The sequence below is a fragment of the Aquarana catesbeiana genome, linkage group LG07 (assembly GCF_042186555.1).
Source record: "Aquarana catesbeiana isolate 2022-GZ linkage group LG07, ASM4218655v1, whole genome shotgun sequence".
Lineage (NCBI taxonomy): Eukaryota > Metazoa > Chordata > Amphibia > Anura > Ranidae > Aquarana > Aquarana catesbeiana.
In genome coordinates, this window is record NC_133330.1 from 101,009,624 (window position 1) to 101,030,172 (window position 20,549).

Genomic DNA, 20,549 nt, shown 5'->3' on the forward strand with positions numbered 1-20,549 from the left:
AGTGTACCAGGTGTGCCTGGGCACACCCTAATCGCCTTGTGTGGTGCATATTCCCCCCTGTTTAGACCACTGATATTTCATCCACAAAAAAAATGTTACAAAATACAATAATTTATTTAAAAATAAAATAAAAATAATGACACTGTCCACTGCCCTACTGACACCATCAGTACATACACACATGCATATGTATTTGAGCTTTGGGGTGCACACCCTAATGCAAGAGGCTGCGCACACCTATGCCTGTGGAGGATTCTGTGTCCTTTTGGATCTAGGAGGTGAACCTATGTTTGGCAGGAATGGGTTAACGAGTGCACATGCTCAGATGCTCCTTCACTACATTGTTACCTGTACAGGTGAAGGCAGCCACTGTTACACACCAGGCCAGAGAGATTACACCTGCAGCCAACCACTTAACACCCAACCATAATGGTTGGGTGTTAGGTGATGGCCAAATATCACATGCATCTTTGCTGGATGAAATTTAGCAGCTTTTTCCCACCAACAGGCAGTTTTTGACTAATTGAATTGACATTTTACATTGCTACAAGACTTACTCTCAGATAGACACTTAGAAAATCATTATTCAAAAAGTTGCTCATGCTAAACAGAAGTCACCATGGTCTTGTGACATGGATTGTGTAATATAATTCAGAGATACATTTTTTTTTATCTAACCAAATTTATCAGAGAAATAGAAGTATTTGAAATTAGTTAAAACAAAGGAAACGGGCTGCACACTGATAACATTTAAAAAATCCAGCTAGCTTTATTGAGCAAACAAGCAAAATACAGCACACACTGCTGACCTTCCACCTGAGGCCACCCTGCTAACGTGTTTCACCCACAGCAAGGCCTAATCTTAGAGATAAACTTTACTGCCCACTGCCCTGAGAGCAATGCATTAGAGGGGTGGCATCAGGTGGAAGGTCAGCAGTGTGTGGTGTATGTAGCTTGCTTACCTAATAAAACAAACTCTCTAATATACACTCCCAGCCACCATCTGGGCACCTCTTCCCGGGGATTGGCTAGGGCTACATAAATATTCAGCTGCTGATTAGACTCTTCCTTCCCACTAACTTCCAGAACATTTCAGGACAACCGGGGAAGCAGTCAATCCTGCAGCCACTGAAACACAGAACAGGCCAGAACAATCAAACACAGCCACACTGATTACAATGAGCCAGAACAAAATTTGCCTAACAATGAAATGCAGCTCCACTGGATACAGTGAGCCAGAACCAAACCCACCCAACCTAGCACCTATGTAGGAGAGTACTGGGTTGTACAGGCTCCTCTTCTGTACTGAAGATGCTTACTCTAATTTCACTACACAATGTGAGTTTCTCACAGTATGCAATAAAAGCTGCAGCAAGTCAGAGCCTGCCTCATTTCCTAGCTGGAGGAAGTCCAGCATCATCTAGAACTTTCTAGAAACTTCCGTACTGTCCCTGCCCCCCCCCCCTTCGTATTTATTAGACTTCAGTTTTTTCAGTCATGGAGACTCAGCATCACTTGTCAGCATTACGGCAATTACTATGTACAGTACCCTGCTGCCGCTCCCCCGTCAGCCATGATTTGCCACCATTGCATAGAAAAGCATAGCGAACCAGTGATGTTGAATCTAAAATAAGGTATTTAATGAAGCAGTAAATAAAAATTCTGCGCTAAAGCCTCGTACACACAATCAGATTTTCAGAAGACCGCTCATCTGTTTTTTTTTACATGCTAGTCTCATATCGAAAGTGAAGAGGTAAATTCTCATATGACAGAATACAACTTCAGAAGTGATGTAATGTGTTGAATAGTTTTGTATGCATTGTTTCGTTTCTGAGCATGAGTAGTCTTGTTCTTATGATTTTTTTTTTGGATGAAAACCGTACTAATTAAATGAAAATCGGAAAATTCGACAGTCGATTACGATTTTTTGTCCGACAAAAGCTGCACGTGCAGATTATAAAATTTTTGTCATACGCGAACTACTGATCTACTGGGATTTTTACGCACAGCAATCTCTGAGGTTTGAAGAGAATGGTCTGAATTAATCCAGTGAGCGGCAGTTGTGTGGACAAGAATGCCTTATTAATGTCAGAGGTCAGAGGTGAATGGGCAAACTTGTTCAAGATGATAGAAAGGCAACAGTAACTCAAATAACCACTCGTTACAACCAAGGTATGCAGAATACCATCTCTGAACCCCCAACCTTGAAGCAGATGGGCTACAGCAGCAGAAGACCACACCAGGTGCCACTCCTGTCAGCTAAGATCTGGAAACTGAGACTACAATTCGGACAGGCTCACCAAAATTGGTCAATAGAAGATTGGAAAAACGTTGCCTAGTCTGATGAGTCTCTATTTCAGCTGCGACATTCAGATGGTAGGGTCAGAATTTGGTGTAAACATGAAAGCATGGATCCATCCTGCCTTGTATTAACGGTTCAGGCTGGTGGTGTTATGGTGTGGGGGATATTTTCTTGGCACATTTTTGGCACCTTAGTACCAACTGAGCATCGTTTTAGCGCCACGGCCTACCTGAATATTGTTGCTGACCATGTACATCCCTTTATGACTACAGTGTATCCATCTTCTGATGGCTACTTCCAGCATGACAATGAGCTGACTGTACTCCAATGGCCTCCACAGTCAACAGATCTCAATCCAATAGAGCACCTTTGGGATGTGGTGGAGCGGGAGATTCGCATCATGGATGTGCAGTCGACAAATCTGCAGCATCTGAAACATTCAAAAACATAGTCCATGGGTTGAGTGAAAACAATCCACAGTGCAGACTGTGACTTCAGTGCACCAACACCACAGGCACACACCATATCAGATAATTTAAACTCCTAATGCTAAGTTCAAATGGCACTTGTGGATAAAACCATGCAACCAGTTCACTGGGCAGTCAATAAAGAACACTCAGGTGTGAGATTGCAGCAAGCACTCAGAGAATGGTCGCTAACATGTTTCACATCAACTGATGCTTACTCATAGCTGAATTGTCGAATATCAACTGAATGCATATAAAGGGGAAGTTGATATGGAATGCTCAAATCACAGTGTGAAATTGAAATTGAAAAACCCCACCTTTTGCACAGTTGACTTTCGAGATCCCAGAAGATAAGGTGCACCTGTGAGGGTGAAAGACACATATAGGCTAAAACCAAAACATAAAAATGGAAAAAAGTGAAAAAAAAACTAAATCTAAAACTAAAAACTAAAATCTACTGGAACTAAGTGCCTTCAGAAGTCACCTAATTAGTAAATAGAGTTCACCTGTGAGTAATTTAATCTCAGTATAAATACAGCTGTTCTGTGAAGCCCTCAGAGGTTTGTTAGAGAACCTTAGCTAACAAACAGCATCAAGAAGGCGAAGGAACACACCAGACAGGTCAGGGATAAAGTTGTGGAGAAGTTTAAAGCAGAGTTAGGTTATAAAAAAATATCCGAAGCTATGAACATCTCACGAAACACTGTTCAAACCACCATCCAAAAATGAAAAAAAGAGTATGGCACAACTGTAAACCTACCAAGACATGGCCATCCACCTAAACTGACAGGCTGGGCAAGGAGAGCATTAATCAGAAGCAGCCAAGAGGCCCATGGTAACTCTGGAGGAGCTGTAGAGGTTCACAGCTAAGCTGGGAGAATCTGTCCACAGGACAACTATTAGGCTGGGTTCACATTATTGTGAATTGGATGCGGGATCCTAGCCAAAGATTTCTAGCTTTGCTCTACATGATTCAGAATTTGTCACAGTGTAGTACCTCCTAACTAATCCCATCCCCTCACCACTGCCACTAATCCAAACAACCCCCCAGCATTGCCACTGATCACCCCCTCCCCTAGCATTGCCACTGATCTCCGGAGTCCTAGGATTCCTAGGAGTTTTCTGTATTGGTGGGTCCCCTCACTTCAGTCCATGGTGTGCAGGCAGTGAGGAGATGATGTGCAGTAACCTCTAGGAACCAAACAGTGAGCAGTAATAATGTGCAGTAACCTCTAGCAACCAGTTAGTGGGTGGTAAGATGTCCAGTAACCCAATCAGTGAGCAGTATTGATGTACAGTAATCCCTAGCAACCAATCAACAAGCAGAAGTCATGTGCTGTAACCTCTAGAAAATAAACAGTCAGCCATAATGTGTGCTGTAACCTCTAGCAGCCAGTTAGAGAGCGGTAATGATACACTGTAACCTCTGGCAACCAATCACAATTGCTGCCTGATCTGATTCAGTAAACTGATTTTGAGTCTAGCTGCTATTTTTTTTTATGTCTCAAAGCATGTGGAGAGTGAAACTGCATGGAAGAGGGGGCTCAAGAAAATGTTTGCCCAGGGTCCAATCAATATTAAAGACAGCCCTGGTGGGGATGCTTTTATTCAGCAGGGACAGGGAAACTGGTCAGGGTTGAATGGAAGATGGATGGGAGCCAAATACAGGGCAATCTTAGAAGAAAACCTGTTACAGTCAGCAAAAGACTTGAGACTGGGGCAGAAGTTCACCTTCCAGCAGGACAACGACCCCAAACATACAGCCAGAGCTACAATGGACTGGTTTAGATAAAAAAATATTCATGTGTTAGAATGGCCCAGTTAAAGTCCAGACCTAAATCCAATTGAGAATCTGTGGCAAGACTTGAAAATTGCTGTTCACAGACGCTCTCTATCCAATCTTGACAAAGTTTGAGCTATTTTGCAAAGAAGAATGGGCAAATATTTCACTCTCTAGTTGTACAAAGCTGGTAGAGACAAACCCAAAAAGACTTAATTGCAGCAAAAGGTAGTTCTACAAAGTATTGACTCAGGGGGGCTAAATATAAATGCACACCACACTTTTCAGATATTTATTTGCAAAAAATGTTCTATCACATAAAATTCCAATGAAATACATTTGAAGTCAGAATCTTCGAGTGAGAAAGTGATACTCCTAAGCACCAAGGCCTGAGGTGTGCCTTGGCCTGGCTGGTCAGTTTGCCTGAAAAGAGGGCAAAAAGACACAAATTTAGGTGAAGAAGGGAAGGTAACAATCCATCAAGTGGAGTAGCGCGCGCCCGGATGGCAACAGTATATATCCGATAAGTGTCCGCTATGACAGGAGAAACCCCCCCCCCACTCCTGACTTGGTGATGAGACAGAACCCCCTATAGAACCTGCAAAGCTACCTAGAACCCAACTAAATGTCCCGTGAACCAAACCTACCACTTAAGGACCAACAAGGGGATGATGGATGCCAATACAGCCCAACCTGAGAACACGAACAAGTGAAATGACAGACAACAAGACATGAGAACAACAACACCCCTCTGTGCCTACCTAAGTATGAGAACATGAGCAGGAATGTCAAGACCACTGCACGTGAATGAACATGATGACGGATCCCCCCCCTTGTGTAAATGGTGAGTGAGCCTGAGTAACCTGCACCGCAGAGACAGGTAATTAAACTGAAAACTCAGGGCTGGTCTACCCACAGACCATAGTGGGTGATTGTACAGGTGTGGTGAATGAACGTGCATCGTATGACATATGGTATACGGGCGAGAAGATTGTGGACAACAATCATTAACAAACGAAACCTCAGCCCGTATGGATCTGTAGACGTGACAGATCCTGACACGTGAGCCCTAGCTAACTGACCCAGGTACAAACATGAACAAAGATACGATGAGACATGACAAACAACGAAAATAAAAACAGCTACTGGAGTATGCCGTGACTGAACAACAACGCCCCTCTGAGAAACGGTGAAGGCTGAAACACCGAGCCTGAAACTCTATGACAGAAATGCTGACACTGAACGCTGAGGCAGAAATGCTGTGACAGAAATCCTGGGGCAGAAACGCAAGGACAGTGATGCTATGGCAGAAAACGCTTATGACAGAAATGCTCAGACTGAACGCTGAAGCAGAAACTCTATGACAGAAAACCTGGGGCAGAAAACTCACGGACAGCAACGCTTTGACAGAAACGCTGAAACTGAATGCTGAGGCAGAAACAAAATGACAGAAATCCTGGGGCAGAAACGCTATAACAGAAACGCCGAGACTTAAACGCTGAAGCCGAAATGCCATGACAGAAATCCTGGTGCAGAAACGCAAGGACAGCAACGTTAAAACAGAAATGCTGAAACTGAACGCTGAGGCAGAAACAAAATGACAGAAATCCTGGGGCAGAAACGTTATGACAGAAATGCTGAGACTTAAACGCTGAAGCCGAAATGCCATGACAGAAATCCTGGTGCAGAAACGCAAGGACAGCAACGTTAAAACAGAAACGCTGAAACTGAACGCTGAGGCAGAAACAAAATGACAGAAATCCTGGGGCAGAAACGTTATGACAGAAATGTTGAGACTTAAACGCTGAAGCAGAAATGCCATGACAGAAATCCTGGTGCAGAAACGCAAGGACAGCAACGCTAAGACAGAAATGCTGAAACTGAACACTGAGGCAGAAAGCTATTACAGAAATCCTGGGGCAGAAACGCAACGACAGAACGCTGAGGCAGAAATGCAATGACAGAACTCCTGGGGTAGAAGCGCTATGAAAGAAATGCTGAGACTGAACGCCATGACAGAATTCCTGGGGCAGAAACGCTATGACAGAAATCCTGGGGCAGAAATGCTGTGGAAAAAACCCTGGGGCAGAAACGCTATGACAGAAATGCCGAGACTGAACGCCGAGATAGAAATGCTGGGGCAGAACGCTGAGGCAGAAATGCTGGGGCAGAAATGCTGGGCCAGAACGCTGTGACAGAAATGCTGGGGCAGAACGCTGTGACAGAAATGCTGGGGCAGAACGCTGTGACAGAAATGCTGGAGCAGAACGCTGTGACAGAAATGCTGGGGCAGAACACTATGACAGAAATGCTGAGGCCGAACGCTACGATGGAAAGCTGGGGCTGAACGCTATGACAGAAATGCAGGGGCTGAATGCTACGACAGAAACTCTGGGGCAGAAAAATGCTATGACAGAACTGGGGCAGAACCGCTATGACAGAAACCCTGGGGTAGAACCGCTATGACAGAAATGCTGGGCAGAACCGCTATGACAGAAACGCTGGGGCAGAAAACGGTGTGACAGAAATCCTGGGGCAGAAAATGCTATGACAGAAATGCTGGGGTGGAACACTATGACAAAAAAGCTGGGGCAGAACCGCAGTGAACATAAATGCCGGGGCAGAATGCTGTGAACATAAATGCAGAGACTAAACAGAAATCCTGGGGCAGAAACGCAGTGGACATAAATACTGAGACAGAAATGCTGGGGCAGAAACGCTATGACAGAAATGCTGGGGCAGAAAATGCTATGACAGAAAGCTGGGGCAGAACGCTACGACAGAAATCCTGGGGCAGAAAATGCTATAACAGAATCCCTGGGGCAGAAAAAACGCTATGACAGAAAACCTTGGGGCAGAAATGCTATGACAGAACTGGGGCAGAAACGTTATGACAGAAATGCTGGGGCAGAAAACGCTATGACAGAAATCCTGGGGCAGAAAAAGCTATGACAGAAATGCTGAGACTGAACGCCATGACAGAATTCCTGGGGCAGAAACGCTATGACAGAAATCCTGGGGCAGAAATGCTGTGGAAAAAACCCTGGGGCAGAAACGCTATGACAGAAATGCCGAGACTGAACGCCGAGATAGAAATGCTGGGGCAGAACGCTGAGGCAGAAATGCTGGGGCAGAAATGCTGGGCCAGAACGCTGTGACAGAAATGCTGGGGCAGAACGCTGTGACAGAAATGCTGGGGCAGAACGCTGTGACAGAAATGCTGGAGCAGAACGCTGTGACAGAAATGCTGGGGCAGAACACTATGACAGAAATGCTGAGGCCGAACGCTACGATGGAAAGCTGGGGCTGAACGCTATGACAGAAATGCAGGGGCTGAATGCTACGACAGAAACTCTGGGGCAGAAAAATGCTATGACAGAACTGGGGCAGAACCGCTATGACAGAAACCCTGGGGTAGAACCGCTATGACAGAAATGCTGGGCAGAACTGCTATGACAGAAACGCTGGGGCAGAAAACGGTGTGACAGAAATCCTGGGGCAGAAAATGCTATGACAGAAATGCTGGGGTGGAACACTATGACAAAAAAGCTGGGGCAGAACCGCAGTGAACATAAATGCCGGGGCAGAATGCTGTGAACATAAATGCAGAGACTAAACAGAAATCCTGGGGCAGAAACGCAGTGGACATAAATACTGAGACAGAAATGCTGGGGCAGAAACGCTATGACAGAAATGCTGGGGCAGAAAATGCTATGACAGAAAGCTGGGGCAGAACGCTACGACAGAAATCCTGGGGCAGAAAATGCTATAACAGAATCCCTGGGGCAGAAAAAACGCTATGACAGAAAACCTTGGGGCAGAAATGCTATGACAGAACTGGGGCAGAAACGTTATGACAGAAATGCTGGGGCAGAAAACGCTATGACAGAAATCCTGGGGCAGAAAAAGCTATGACAGAAATGCCGGGGCAGAAAAACGCTATGACAGAACTCCTGGGGCAGAAACGCCACGATATGAACACTGTGACTGAAGTGGTGGATGCCTGGGAGGCGTGCAGGGATCCCCCCCATGATGCCCCACATGGGTACCGGGAGATGAGCAGGCGGGTGAGCACCCCCCCATGAGAACTGTGAGGCATGTGGGCGTCCCCTCCATGCTTGGCATAGTTCCAGGGAGGTGAACTGGCGGGTGAGTGGCAAGTGGGTGGGTGATGGATGGAAGGACGCCATTCCCCCCCCATGAGCGCCGGGAAAAGCAGGCAGTCGGCTCCCACGATGCTGGCAGGAAACAGGGATGAAAGGGAGAAGCGGGCGGCCCCACCCCCACCATGCGGGATTGAGCCAGGCTGAGGTGATGGAAGGACAGACAGCCCCCCCCCATGAACGCCGGGAGAAGCGGGCGGGTGGCACCCTGGCCAGATGGAGCCGTGGGTGGTTGGAGGATGGATGAAGGCCCCCCCATTCCCCACCCCCCGGCATGAGCACCGTGAGAAGCAGGCGGGCGGCTCCCAAGGCGCTGGCTGGAACACAGGGATAAAGGAGAGAAGCAGGCGGCGGCGGGATTGAGCTCAGCTGTAGGAATGGATGGACGCCGCCCCCGCTCCCCCCTGCATGAGCGCCGGGAGAAGCGGGCGGCTCCCTAGCCAGATGGAGGCAGGGAGAAAGTGGGTGGAGGAAGGAAGGATGGATGGAAGGACGGTCATACGGCCCCCCCGCCCCCCGACATGAGCGCCAGGAGAAGCGGGCGTACGCCCACCCACGATGCTGGATGGAACATGGACTGAAGGGGAGGACGGGCAAGGTGGCCCCCATGATGCTGGTGGAACCTGAGGATAAACAGGGGAGACGGGCGGGCGGTCCCCTGGTGGTGTTTTAAGAGAGGAAGCGACATCATAGCTGCGGCCGACTGCCGCTCTGTAAGGAGGCCGGAAGTGACGTACGTCCACCCAGAAATGCAGACGAGCCCTGGCCTGACAGAGGAGGAGGCTTAAATAGCCCTCTCAAACTCCTCCTACAAATACAGGCCAGCCTCCGGCTAGCCTTTACACTTACGTTTTTGGTTGTAACCTGACAAAATGTGGAAAATTTCAAGGGGCATGAATACTTTTTCAAGGCACTGTAGGTAGCAGGAGGGAGGATTTTTAGAATGGAATTCTAAAAATTCAAATTCATTTTTAGAAGGCGGGATTTCTACCTTAACTTGGTTTTCCTCAGTTCTATGTAAATCACTAGGCTTCCTGGAGCTTTTGATAGGAAACAGTCTCTCTTTCTCCAGCACCCATATATCCTAGGTATAGAATCTGATGAGTAACTGTAGTGATCCCAGCAGAAACTACATTGAAATTGTGTATTTAACATTGTTTTTAGATCTTCGCTCAGTACAGAGACCCAAGTGTAAGTGATTTTATCGTATCCCAAAAGAAGTCAGATCTTAAAGTGTTCACAAACTTGATGCCCTTAATTAAAGTGGATGTAAACCCCATTCATGAAATCTGACCTGGGCACATACTGTATATCTGGAATGTCTACTTATCTCTCTCCAAAGCCCTAAGTCCTGTGTTTTTTTTCTGCTCCATCCCTCTGTTATCAGCATGATAACTTCTGACAAGCTCTTTGACAAAGGAGATAAAAGCAGCTGGAAATTCGTGTCAAGGAGGTAGCTTATAGACAGATAAGCAGAGAGCTGGTCTATTCACAGCACAGCTCTGCAAGTTTCTTTGTTCCTCTGCCTATGTGGAGGGGGAGTTGTGCCTTTCCTCCAATCTGCTCTCACACAGTGTATGCCCAGACTCCCCTCCCACTGCTGCAACAGGAAGAAAATTTTTAACACAATGTGCACTTTTAAAGAATATATAAAGCTGAACATTGCAGATATACATGTAAAACTTATGTAGAGAGATTTGTTTAATCTCTGTGTATCATCTGAGGCTGTTCACTTCACTGGGTATAGGAGAGGGTTTACATCCACTTTAAGGATCCCTAAAGGAGTATAATAAAAGGCCACTTGTAACTACAGCTATTTCATATGCCTAGCTTAAACCTCCTCACACCAAGGAATGCTTCCCTGTTGTCATGTGTATTCCTAATCTATCTACAAAACGAATAAATTAAAACATAATGTGTTACAAATAGTTACTAAAAAATACAAAGATAAATCCTTAAAGCATATATATAGTCAAACTGTAAAACCATATACATTATCTCACAAAAGTGAGTACACCCTCACATTTTTGTAATTATTTTATTATATCTTTTCATGTGACAACACTGAAGAAATGACACTTTGCTACAATGTAAAGTAGTGAGTGTACAGCTTGTATAACAGTATAAATTTGCTGTGCCCTCAAAATAACTCAACACACAGCCATTAATGTCTAAACCGCTGGCAACAAAAGTGAGTACATCCCTAAGTAAAAATGTCCAAATTGGGCCTAAAGTGTCAATATTTTGTGTGGCCATCATTATTTTCCAGCACTGCCTTAAGCCTCATGGGCATGAAGTTCACCAGAGCTTCACAGGTTGTCACTGGAGTCCTCTTCCACTCCTCCATGACGGCATCACAGAGCTAGTGGATGTTAGAGACCTTATGCTCCTTCACCTTTTGTTTGTGGATGCCCCACAGATGCTCAATAGGGTTTAGGTCTGGAGATATGCTGGCTAATCCATCACATTTACCCTCAGCTTCTTTAGCAAGGCAGTGGTCGTCTTGGAGATCTGTTTGGGGTCGTTATCATGTTGGAATACTGCCCTGTGGCCCAGTCTCTGAAGGGAGGGGATCATGCTCTGCTACATGTCACAGCACATGTTGGCATTCATGATTCCCTCAATGAACTGTAGCTCCCCAGTTATGGCAGCACTCATGCAGCCCCAGACCATGACACTGCCACCACCATGCTTGACTGTAGGCAAGACACACTTGTCTTTGTACTCCTCACCTGGTTGCCGCCACACACGCTTGACACCATCTGAACCAAATACATTTATCTTGGTCTCATCAGACCATGTCCTTAGTCTGCTTGTTTCACAGCAAACTGTTTGTGGGCTTTCTTGTGCATCATCTTTAGAAGAGGCTTCCTTCTGGGACGATAGCCATGCAGACCAATTTGATGCAGCGTGCGGCGTATGGTCTGAGCACTGACAGGCTGACCCCCCACCCCTTCAACCTCTGCAGCAATGTTGGCAGCACTCATACGTCTCTTTCCCAAAGACAACCTCTGGATATGATGCTGAGCATGTGCACTCAACTTTTTTGGTCAACCATGGCGAGGCCTGTTCTGAGTGCAACCTGTCCTGTATGGTCTTGGCCATCGTGCTGTGGCTCTGTTTCAGGGTCTTGGCAATCTTCTTATAGCCTAGGCCATCTTTATGTGGAGCAACAATTCTTTTTTTCAGATCCTCAGAGTTCTTTGCCATGAGGTGCCATGTTGAACTTCCAGTGACCAGTATGAGAGAATGAGAGCGATAACACCGAATTTAACACACCTGCTCCCCATTCACACCTGAGACATTGTAACACTAATGAACCACATGACACCGGGGAGGGAAAATGGCTTATTGGGCCAAATTTGGACATTTTCACTTTACTCACTTTTGTTGCCAGCAGTTTAGACATTAATGGCTGTGTGTTGAGTTATTTTGAGGGGACAGCAAATTTACACTGTTATACAAGATGTACCCTCACTACTTTACATTGTAGCAAAGTGTCATTTCTTCAGCGTTGTCACATGAAAAGATATAATAAAATATTTACAAAAATGTGAGGGGTGTACTCACTTTTGTGAGATACTGTAGGTATTTCTATCATGTCTTTCAAGTATGTGTGGCCTACTGTTATTATTCTGAATGATATTGAAAGTTTGTAAACATACTTTGTGAAGATCCCCATACATTTAGTTCCTTGAATTCTATGACACATACATACATGTCCTGTGAGTAGGCACTGCTGTGTCACACATTTCAAAGGCCCAAATCAGGTGTTACCAGTGGGAAGTAGGCCCTCTTCCGAATGCATGGATTGACTGTACACTTGTGAGTATTATTTTTATTACGAATAAAGCTCTTTTATGTTTGTACTGTACAGGGAGAAGTTTTCTTTCTCTTTTGCCTTCAAGGAGAGTGTAAGCTCCGAAGTAGAGGTGAAAAAAAGTGTGTGACACTGCAGGCTGGTGCAAGATCAAAGGAGGTAACATCATAAAATCTCCCAAATGAGTATTTGAGCGACTGTTTGCTTTAAATAAGAACTCCATGATACACATTTTTTTCCTCCCGAGCTTCCTTTAAATAAAAAACTTTTTTCTGTTACTTTTAATCCTAGAAATTGATGTTGTGATGTTGTAAATGTAGATGATGTCACAGCCTCTTCTGGTCCTGCAGCTATGCCTGGCCACTGGGAGGAGGGCTCAGTGAAGCATCAAGTGAAGCATCCAGCATCACATCCCATGGACATTCAGAGTGCCTCAGAAAACTACATGGTTCTGTCAATCCAATGTTGCTTGTTGTGGGCAGATCAGACCGGCACCTGGCTCTGCCCACCACACTATAAATGAACTACACAATGGGGGGAACGGACCAGGGCCCTCCCACTACATTTTGAATGAGCTTCACAGGGGTGTTACTAGAGCAGTGATTGGGGGGGTGGTCAGTGATAGCAGCCATCAGTCTCATAAAAGGGCAGTAAAGGGGAAACAGGGACCAACTGGACGAAGGAGGATGACAAAGACATGCTTTGCCCAAGTGAATGTAATAAATGATTGCACCGTTATGTAGCGCTGGTAGATTTTCATCTACCGCTTATAGGTAAATTTAGTGGGTTATCTGTGGGTTATCTGTTTTATACATAGTCAGATTTAGCCTCTGTTCCAGTTTGGCTGTGTTGCATGTAGTTTCACACTGTAGGAGAGCACAGCAGACCACCCATGTGAAAGGAATCAGGGCAGAGGAACACTTCAGTAAGGAGGTCCCCTTGGTATGCTGTCTGAGGTCCGCTGCAAGAGAGTTCCTGTCTACCCCTTCCTGGCGAGGAGGTCCATAGAGTTGTGTCCCCTGTGTGGATATCCATAGATAAGCTATTATCCAGCTTACCTCTGGTAAGCGTATATCTTATAAGGTGGAGGATTTCTCACTGGGTGCTGAGTGTTAACCGTTTGATCACCCTTTATCAAGCTCTGACTTCAGAGACTCACTTTTCTTTTTTGAACATTTTCACCAATCCTTTGGACATATTCTTGGCAGTTGACACATATATTTCAATGTCATCATCTGTGTCATATTCGGTTCACCTATTTTCATTCATTTACCTTTGAATAATTGACTTATTGCTTTTTTATTAATTACCTAATCATACAAGGTGATCAATAGGTATTCTAGCGCAGTCTTTTTTTGATTTCTTTTATATATTTGTGTGCACGCCTCACTCTAGGATTGCAGCTTGTTTTATTCTACTAATCATTAGTAGCACAACCTTTATGTTAGCGCGGTATTTTTTATGGTTTAGTTTCACACTGTGCCTGTGGGTGTCGTTGTCGCCATAGGTCGGTGTTGGAGAGGCAACGCGCTTTCGCGTATGGGTGCTCTTCTGTCCCGGAGATAACTCAGTGGAGGTGGTCCTCCGAGTTGCATTCTGGGAGAGGGTATTTATGGGACAGACGCCATGTTTTAGGGGCTTTTTCGTTCCACCTGCTGGCCCTCCTGGCCAACAGGTATGTGTTAGGAGTACTACCGCATGGTCCTCCGACCGGGAGGACCACGTTGCTGCAGCGTGTGGGTGGGCCCAGAAGTCTGTCTGGGGCCTACCACAGCGGCGAGGGAATGGTCTTGTGCGGTCTGTCCTGCGGGAAGAAGCTGGACAACTGAGAAGATCCCAGGGGAGGACCCGTCATGGAAGGATCATGCAGAGTGCTGGTCTGGAGAGGGGCCTGGTGACTCAGTTGGAGGACGCATCCTAAAGTTAACCTACCGCATAGTACTGCCGGGTCGGCTTAAAGGTTCTAGTGCTGTGTTTGCTGTCCATCGTAAACCATTACATCCTGTGGCAGAGGATCGTACATGTTTCTATTCCATTCAAGTCTGTGGCAGAGACTTTTGTTCGTGCTGTGTGCCGGTTGCTAGGTTAGTGAGAGAAACCTATCCAGGCGGGCAAAGATTCAACTCTAAAAGGAGAGTACATTCATCTACAAGATTCCAATTCATAATACTACATCAAGAAAAGGTATTTGAACTTCCCTGCAACTCTTCTTCTACCTCTTTCCTGCTACTTCCTTCAGTTACTCTTTATTAAAGCATTGGGAAAGATGCTCAGGTGACTGGTGTCTACGCTGTCTGGTACTAAACTCAACGGGACCCTAGACCCGGTTCTAGTGAAATTGAGGTAACAAAGGTGATGGTAACAGCCTGCTTTAAACCAGCAGCTCCACCGTGAGTTAGTGCTACATGTGGGGGCGTCGTCCGGGATTGTTAGCCGTCAGTCTCCCGCAACCCTGAGAAGTATTTCACCAGGAGTTTATGTTAAAAAAGGTTTCTGGACTTTGTCACTTTTTTCCAGGAAAAGAAGGGGTTAAATTGCAGGACTTTATTTCTGACTGCGTAGGCTGTGGGTGAGAAGTAAAAGCCCAGGAGCTACGTGATCAGAAGAACAAGTGGGAGGAGCTTAACCTACTTGTTACGGCGCGGGACGCGTGTGTGTTGGCGCCAAAGGAGAAGAGAGGCCTCGTGATCATGCTGAGAGGATCAGAGTACAGCCATGTCCTCTTTTCCATTGGTACCGTCGACTGTGGGATTTAAGATGTTCCCTACAAGTACCGCTGCGGGTGCTATGCTGACCGGAACCCTGCTGACAGATACCGGCATTCGTTTGAAGCCGCAGGGGAGGTTTGTGCTATACACTGTTGGAGATATCGAAGGGCTGGGCATGCTTTGCCACAAGTGTGAAGGACTGGCCATACATCTCCATCCATTTGTCCGGTGTTTGCAGTGCGGGGAATATTTGTTCACGGTGGAGCAACCTACCATGTTGCCCCGTGCTTATCGTGTGGATTGGGCTACAGGAATTGCCACAGTGGAAACTACTGCCATTGCTACTGGAGAGCAACAGGCCGTGATCTTGTCTGCTACCGTGAGTGCTTACGAGGAAGATGTTGCTGTTACCGCTTCCTCAGCGGACATCACCGTTATGTCCACGTCTACTACACCTATCCCCGTTGCACCTGTTCCAAGGAAGGAGGGATATGTGAAGGCTTCCCGCGGCCATGGTCGAGGCCTACCCCAGAGACTACACGAACAGGAGCCGGAGAAATACATGGATCCGGAGAAGTCCACGTCAGGAACGGGTGAGAGTTCAAAGGGGAACATATCTGGGACTCTTTGTAAATATTTGCCAGCAGAAGAGTTGAGAGACTCGGAGATAGATTCCATGTCGGATCTCTCCGGTGATGATGATGTGTTTGAAACAATGTCACAGGAACTGTTGTGGGCCCAGGGTGAAGATGTTGCTTCTGTTTTAACCTTCTCAGAGTGGACAGCCCTGAATTCTGGGAAGACATCACCTTGTGTGGAGCCGCACAGTACTACCAAAGAGACATTGTCTAAAGTTGCTAATTTGCTTTCGACACCCCTCCGGATCTATGGTGAATAAATCAACAAATTCTTGTGTGCCTCCTGGTTTGGGGAAAAATAGACCTTTGCCTAAACTTGCCCGTTTACAGAGAGAGCTCACCAAGCGAGTTGCTACAGAATATGGTCTGGAATTTCCCTATGTTACTCAGGACATTATGCAGGAAATTGAGGCCAGCCGGGAACGGTGGTACTGTGAAGCTGTTTGGGACTATTTGTCTGTGCCAAAACCTTTCCGGAGAGCTGGGTATTCTGTTGCCATGGATGAACGCTTCAATGGATGTTTTCTACATTGGAACTATGGTCGGCACATCTATGCTGACGAAGTGGTCATTTGCAGACCCGGAAAAGATGATGTTGTGTACTTTATCACTACCGTGGATAAACTAGGAAAGAAACTGACATTGCCAGATACTCGGTTTTATTGGTGATTATGAAAAGGAACTTTGGGGTGTGTAGTTAGAGAGTGTCAGTGTCTAGAGATCTCTGTGGTCAAGAGATAATATTCATCTCAGCGTTTTCAAATTCAAAGACTCTTTGCTAGCTGGACTTTCTTTATTGAAAGGATGTAATCCACTCAAAGATACGGATGGACTTTTCAAGTTACTTTAGTTTGTTTCCATTAAAAGGAAAATATGTGGGAAGAGAGTGTCATTCTTCTTCTGAAATGAGGCTTTGCTCTTAAACTGTTTAGTGATGATACTGTACATATCTAGAGTGTATTTAACTTTGTTTTTTTTCAGGAACAATTGGATCTCCTATCAAGCTGTTAGGCTTTTCAGCTAGATAGATAGTGGGGTTTGTGACAGTTCTAATGTGATTTCTTTTGCGGATGTGAACATGTTGTTGTATAAATGTTGAAACTGTAATATTTCTATACTGTCTTTTCTTCTTCCTTATCCAAGTTCTAAGTTCAAATACCTACTCTCAGGCTTGGGAGTTATTTTGACAGATGTTGAGGACAACATCTATTATAGTGGGGGGAGTATGTAGCACTGGTAGATTTTCATAGATTTTCAGGTAAATTTAGTGGGTTATCTGTTTTATACATAGTCAGATTTAGCCTCTGTTTCAGTTTGGCTGTGTTGCATGTAGTTTCACACTGTGCCTGTGGGTGTCGTTGTCGCCATAGGTCAGTGTTGGAAAGGCAATGCGCTGAAGCATATGGGTGCTCTTCTGTCCTGGAGATAACTCGGTGGAGGTGGTCCTCCGAGTTTCATTCTGGGAGAGGGTATTTATGGGACAGACGCCATGTTTTAGGGGCTTTTTTGTTCCACCTGCTGGGCCTCCTGGCCGACAGGTATGTGTTAGGAGTACTACCGCGTGGTCCTCCGACCGGGAGGACCACGTTACTGCAGCGTGTGGGTGGGCCCAGAAGTCTGTCTGGGGCCTACCACAGCAGTGAGGGAATGGTCCTGTGCTGTCTGTCCTGCGGGAAGAAGCTGGACAACTGAGAAGATCCCAGGGGAGGACCCCTCATGGAAGGATCATGCAGAGTGCTGGTCTGGAGAGGGGCCTGGTGACTCAGTTGGAGGACACATCCTAAAGTTATCCTACCGCATAGTACTGCCGGGTCGGCTTAAAGGTTCTAGTGCTGTGTTTGCTGTCCATCGTAAACCATTACATCCTGTGGCAGAGGATCGTACAGGTTTCTATTCCATTCAAGTCTGTGGCAGAGACTTTTGTTCGTGCTGCGTGCCGGTTGCTAAAATAGGCTCACACACAATACAGTGGTATCCTTAGACTCAGGGTCAGAAATCAATGAATGGAGGGAATCACTGGTATCCTGGGTATCCAGCCAGGGACCCCAGATCTTGTGAAATTTCCTTGGATAACCTCATTCCTCATATGTTATTTTTCAGTCTTTGCAGATGACAACAAGCTATGCAGTGGAATAACATCTTTATAGGATGTCTCCAACTTACAAGCCGACCTCAGTGCACTGTGGGCAACTATGTGGCAGGTGAGGTTTAATGTTGATAGTTTTAGGGGGAGCACAACTGGGACAATCAATGGTTGAGAAGGATCTGGGTGAAAGTTTAAAAATAGCATGCAATGCTAGGCTGCGGTTTCCAAAGTGAGCAACATCCTTTCTTGTATGAGGACAGGTATAGACTACAGAGAGAGAGAGATCATTTTACACCTGTAGAAATCATTAGTAAGACTTCATCTGGAATAGATGGCAGTTCAGTTTTGGGCACCAGTTCACAAAAAGGATATTGGGGAAGTAGAAAAAGTGCAGAGAAGGGCAACCAAACTAATAGGGATGAACTCGAACATCGGGTGTTCGCCTGTTCGGTCAAGAGTGAGCATTATGTGGCATTCACGGAAAATTCGAGCGCCACGGAATGCCCCATGATGCACTGTGAGATCGCATCTGTATGATGATTGGCCAAAGCATGCACCTGATCTGCATGCTTTGGCCAATCACAGCGCGCTCTGCTACAGCGCGCTCTGCTACTGCTATACAGTCTCGTGTGTATATATATATATATATATATATATATATATATTATATACATGCACTCTGCATCCAGTGTAGCCTATATCTACAGCGCATTCTGTGGTGTACTGTTTCTAATACACTTTAGGCAGTGTACACAGTATCTAATACAGTGTGTACAGTTTCTACTACACCTCTGGTGGTGTACACAGTACACAATACAGTGCAGCCGTAGCACAGTTTCTATTACACTTCTGGTGGTGTACACAGTACACAATACAGTGCAGCCGAAGTACAGTTTCTACTACTTTTCTGGTGGTGTACACACTATCTAATACAGTGTGTACAGTTTCTACTGCACTTCTGGTGGTGTACACAGTACACAATACAGTGCAGCCATAGTACAGTTTGTAATACAGTGCAGGCGGTGTACACAGTATCTAATACAGTGTGTACAGTTTCTACTACAATTCTGTTGGTGTACACAGTATACAATACAGTGCAGCCGTTGTACAGTTGCTAATACAGTGCAGGCGGTTATCATTAACAAACGAAACCTCAGCCCGTATGGATCTGTAGACGTGACAGATCCTGACACGTGAGCCCTAGCTAACTGACCCAGGTACAAACATGAACAAAGATACGATGAGACATGACAAACAACGAAAATAAAAACAGCTACTGGAGTATGCCGTGACTGAACAACAACGCCCCTCTGAGAAACGGTGAAGGCTGAAACACCGAGCCTGAAACTCTATGACAGAAATGCTGAGACTGAACGCTGAGGCAGAAATGCTGTGACAGAAATCCTGGGGCAGAAACGCAAGGACAGTGATGCTATGACAGAAAACGCTTATGACAGAAATGCTCAGACTGAACGCTGAAGCAGAAACTCTATGACAGAAAACCTGGGGCAGAAAACTCACGGACAGCAACGCTTTGACAGAAACGCTGAAACTGAATGCTGAGGCAGAAACTAAATGACAGAAATCCTGGGGCAAAAACGCTATAACAGAAACGCAGAGACTTAAACGCTGAAGCCGAAATGCCATGACAGAAATCCTGGTGCAGAAACGCAAGGACAGCAACGTTAAAACAGAAACGCTGAAACTGAACACTGAGGCAGAAAGCTATTACAGAAATCCTAGGGCAGAAACGCAACGACAGAACGCTGAGGCAGAAATGCAATGACAGAACTCCTGGGGTAGAAGCGCTATGAAAGAAATGCTGAGACTGAACGCCATGACAGAATTCCTGGGGCAGAAACGCTATGACAGAAATCCTGGGGCAGGAATGCTGTGGAAAAAACCCTGGGGCAGAAACGCTATGACAGAAATGCCGAGACTGAACGCCGAGATAGAAATGCTGGGGCAGAACGCTGAGGCAGAAATGCTGGGGCAGAAATGCTGGGCCAGAACGCTGTGACAGAAATGCTGGGGCAGAACGCTGTGACAGAAATGCTGGGGCAGAACGCTGTGACAGAAATGCTGGAGCAGAACGCTGTGACAGAAATGCTGGGGCAGAACACTATGACAGAAATGCTGAGGCCGAACGCTACGATGGAAAGCTGGGGCTGAACGCTATGACAGAAATGCAGGGGCTGAATGCTACGACAGAAACTCTGGGGCAGAAAAATGCTATGACAGAACTGGGGCAGAAACGCTATGACAGAAACCCTGGGGTAGAACCGCTATGACAGAAATGCTGGGCAGAACCGCTATGACAGAAACGCTGGGGCAGAAAACGGTGTGACAGAAATCCTGGGGCAGAAAATGCTATGACAGAAATGCTGGGGTGGAACGCTATGACAAAAAAGCTGGGGCAGAACCGCAGTGAACATAAATGCTGGGGCAGAATGCTGTGAACATAAATGCAGAGACTAAACAGAAATCCTGGGACAGAAACGCAGTGGACATAAATACTGAGACAGAAATGCTGGGGCAGAAACGCTATGACAGAAATGCTGGGGCAGAAAATGCTATGACAGAAA